Genomic DNA, 4,434 nt, shown 5'->3' with positions numbered 1-4,434 from the left:
TCCCTAGACCAGCAGAGGAACCGAGAGGGAGATTATGGCCGAATAACAGTGTGCTACCTCATGTGTTCAGCTTATAGCAAAGCTGTGGCTGAGCCTTTAGACAAGAAACATTTTCTAAGTGGCACTCAGGGACAATGAGGACCTGGAATAGAAATGTTTGCATCGTGAAAGTTATTAAACATGGAGCTACTAAATTTTAATGGCTCAATTAAAAAGAACTACTGGCATAAGTAAATGCTAGTCAACGTAATTATGGGCTCCTGAGTTGAACCCTCTCCCTCAGTTCCCTTCTCCCTAAAATGGGGACAAGAATACATGTCACCTCAAATGGACACTACGATCCTTAATTCAATAGTATTTTCAGAGTGCACTGGGAACCCAAAGCATTAGAGTAGTGCCAGATATGTAATACACCCGTCACATAACTATGCTGGAATTTTTTGTATATCTTTCAAAAAATGTTTATTAGAAAAGTTTGATTTACTAAAATAAAAAGCGTTTCCAAAGGGGGTCAGGTTTGACAAATTTTCTCTTTCCAATTGATTTTGGGGAAATAAAAGTTTTGAAATTGTGGAAGCATTCCATTTTTTTTTTCCCAAAATGAAGGAAGTTCAACGTTGTCTGAGGCAAGATAACTTTTCTTCCCCATAAGTGCAAGCTAATTTATAGTAAAGCATGTTAAAAAAGAAAGAAATTCAAAACAAATAATTTGAAAATTAAACACTATGTTTCAGATTACCTGATTCAACACTTTTACAGATTTTTTAATAGACATTTTCTAGAATTGGATTTTTGTCTCATTCCAGAACAAGAAACATTCCTGACAGGAAAACGTACCATTTCCAACCACATTCCAGGTTACTGAATAACTTTTACTCTCACAGCAAGTCATACAAAAAAAAATCTGCAAGCATGAAACAAACCATGGTAAAATTTACTTCCCAACACACTAGATGCTCTGCTGAACTTTCATGGAAAATTGTGAAGGAGATTTTGTTTAGAAACAGTTCATATGTATTCTAAACTTTGCTCTAATTTTTTTTCTAGGAATACTTGTATGAAAACAGAGTCTTTAGTTAGTAAGAGTCATTCTGCTTCTGTGGCCTCTTCCTCCCCCAAAATCTTAATCCTCTGTTTGCAAGATCATAGACATCTCCCAGCAACTAATTGTGCAGTCACAAACAAAGGATTATAGCTTCAGGTGAAGAATAAACATCTGGAACAGAGGAAATCCTAGAAGATGATGATCTTGTTTCTCAATAAAACATCAAAAGCAACAAATTGGGGGAAGGAGGAAAAGGAGATACATAAAATATAGGTTGAATTCTATCTAAAGGAAATGTTTCTCCAAGTTCATTGTAATTAATTGTACTTCGGTCCCTAAACTACACTGCTCTTCAAACTCTAATTGTAATACAAAGTAACTACAAACTGGATCTGTGGGAAAAGGGTGTAGTTGCAAAACTGGCAATAGATAGCATTCAGCAACAATATCGTATGTACATAACAGTTTATATGTCCTCTATTCACCCCAGTCTAAAGTCATCAACTTACCAGCCTCCCTCAAAACTGTAATCAGCATTTGGCAGACAACTTCGCTCCAGGGGAGTTCTGCCTAAACAGTTCTAAATATCATTAGATGGACTTATTGTGCTTGAAGAAAGATTTATCCCTGTTGGGCTGTATTCTCCATCCACTGATCAAAGCAGTATCTTTACTTTCTAAATGTGCAACCTTCCTTCAGCCCCTTGGAAAAGATATTTTAATGCACGGCCCATAGCAATTTCTTCTCTACATCTTTACTCTATTCAGCCCTTTTATTTTTCTTTTCAATGACAAAGATTTAAACAGGAGGGAAAACAATATTTTAAAACCCAATTTATTTGCTAGGTGAATTTTCTTGCTTTATTCATTGCAGCCAGTAGTAAATGTAACCTATTTGTAGAAAATGCCCCAAAGCATAGATTGATATGCAGAACTGATAGCTAGGTGGAACATAAAGGAGGGCTAGCATCTGGTGATGTCACATATAAACAGAGGATGCAGCCCAAAAATGAAGCGTCATGGCAGTGCCCATCTTGTGTCCTTTCACACTAAAGGGTTTCTATTTTTGCACATATTGCTTACTTTGGCACAGCATTTTGCAAAAATAGAAAAGAAAGAGTTCACATTTCACTTTCTAGAAAATAGAAACTGTTTGGTCATAGAACACAGGTTTGCTAGCAAGGATGGGAAGCTTTCAGAGAAATATTAGAATCTTTTTGGATAACTGGTTACTGCCTGTATTATTATTAAACATTTTTGTGACAGCACCTGTGACCCCTCCCATGGTCCGGAAAATCATTAATTTGACCTGGATCCCAAGTGCTAGGCTCTGTACAAAGAAAAAATAAAACAAATCCCTAGAAAAATCAAATGGTTCAGACAAAGACAATCTTACATAGATTCCTATGCCACCTGTAAGTCTCTAGCAGATGTGTGGTCTGAGTCCACTTCTAAACTTGTCTCTGACATCCTTTTAATTTGTCTGACAGACAATATCAATCAGTCAGACAGAGAATCAGCATAATTCTACAAAACAGAATGAACTAAAATCTGCATATTAGTCTTAGAAAAGTCAAGCTGGTATGATGTTTCCCTGGCAGGAACTTGTCCTTGGGCCAAGTTCTAATGGTGAGGCATCATAATAGTACTTTACTGTAAGGACACATGAATAAGGAACTAATCGTCCCCTAATCAATTTGCCCACTGATCACAGAAATTCAAGTTAAATGGAATAATTACTTACATGTGCGTATGTCTAAAGAAGAAAAGGTATGGTCAAAAATTCAAAAAGATTGATTTCTTTCTTTTGAGAGTCCTCTAAAACAAGGATTTTAAGAAATCATCCTTTCACCTGACAGAAAATGCAAGAGGTCTCATGTTTGAAGAAACAGCTGAATAAATTTAACAGGACGGTATTCTAAAGTCAAGGAATGTTGGGCCTGATATCTGCAAAAGCTCTCCTGTTACCTAGTTCAATGGTTTGAATGTCTTCATAAGTCCTAACCTTCATTTTTAGGGGCACAGAGCTTTGTGGCTGTGATAGAGATTAGGAGAAGTATCAGTAAGAAAAGAAAAAAAGTCTCAGTATGCCTTTTTGATACTTGGGTCAAAATGGTGGCGGCTTATATTACTGTAATAAAGAATATTTTCTCCACAGAAATACGGGGGGGGGGGTGATAGAGGGGGCGGGGGGGGGGGGGGGGGGGGGGGGGCGGGGGAATTACAAGAATACAAGGTTGAAATGCTAATTCAAATCAAGTTAGATGGGACCTGAATATCATCGAAAATGTATATAGTTGGCTTACTGAGAGAACTGCATCCTCTTTCTGACATTATTTTGAAGAATACTAATGCTTTTCAATTTTGAACTAAACTACACCTGTGTGACAGCTTATTGATGGGTGCATTTTGAATGCCCCGACAGAATTTTCCTCTTATTTGTGCCCCAAGATACATTAAAGAGCAGCTAATTAGCATTTGTCATTCATCTGGGTATTGTGTGACATTTTGTATTTGCAAGGCTAACAATAAAAATGTTAATTATAAAAAGGCAGAAGCAACTTGTGGCTTTCAGGCATTTGGACTTTCAAGGGTAGGGACTATCAGTATTACACTGAGATCAACACATCGTTGGTGTTAAATAGAAAAAACCAGAACCAGGGAGAAGTCTCACTGAACTCAATCTTTCTTCTTGTGCTATGATGGTATAATGTTATATGTTTCTACAAAAGTTTTTAGTTTACAGTTAGCAGACCAATTCCAGATCATTTCTCAAAAACACCAAAAGGAATCTACTGAAACTATAACATGATACTTTACATTATTTAAAAATACTTAATTTTATTAATGCAGTGGTAATGCTTTCAATTCTATTATTATTAATATATAAAGCACTAGCTTTAACTGTGCTGGATGCAGTTTAGCTTAGGATTTGAAAAATTCACATTTGAAAGGGATCTATGCATGCCAGCGCATCTGGAAACCACTTTTAATTGTACTTTCCTCAAGTGGGAAAGTAGTAGCTTGTACCCATAGTGAAGCTTTTATATCTGACCACACAAATGCTAGCAACCACCTGTGCTTTACACTGATTTTCATTATGAAGTATATCACATTACTAGCCTATTATTCCAGAACTAGATCTGAGGCTGTTGTATGACTAAGCTGCAGCAAGTGTGGTCTTGAAAAGGCCTTTGCTCTATAAAAATGCAATAAACTTGATTGCAGTTATGGTACTTACCACTGAGCATATCACAAGAAGTGTGTTCCTAAAGTTGTCTTGTCTTGTTCTGAAAGCCATAAGAATATACATTAACAACTATACTTATTAATCAGGGAAGTGATATCCATAAAACTAACGCATCTCCTCAAATGAGATGCATGGTTAGG

The 4,434-nt window shown here is 36.5% G+C and overlaps 1 long non-coding RNA gene across 3 annotated transcripts in view; it reads right to left on the bottom strand.

Moving 5' to 3' along the window:
* LOC112550198 overlaps positions 1 to 4,434 on the bottom strand; it is a 136,056-nt gene that overhangs the window by 124,342 nt on the left and 7,280 nt on the right. For all 3 annotated transcript variants that reach the window (XR_003093900.1, XR_003093898.1, XR_003093899.1), the window contains one exon: positions 4,286 to 4,334. This is a non-coding gene — a long non-coding RNA (uncharacterized LOC112550198). The remainder of the gene's footprint in view (positions 1 to 4,285; positions 4,335 to 4,434) is intronic.

The sequence above is a fragment of the Alligator sinensis genome, unplaced genomic scaffold (genome assembly GCF_000455745.1).
Source record: "Alligator sinensis unplaced genomic scaffold, ASM45574v1 scaffold486_1, whole genome shotgun sequence".
In the NCBI taxonomy this organism is placed as follows: domain Eukaryota; kingdom Metazoa; phylum Chordata; order Crocodylia; family Alligatoridae; genus Alligator; species Alligator sinensis.
This window is presented reverse-complemented; position numbering and strand designations above follow the sequence as displayed.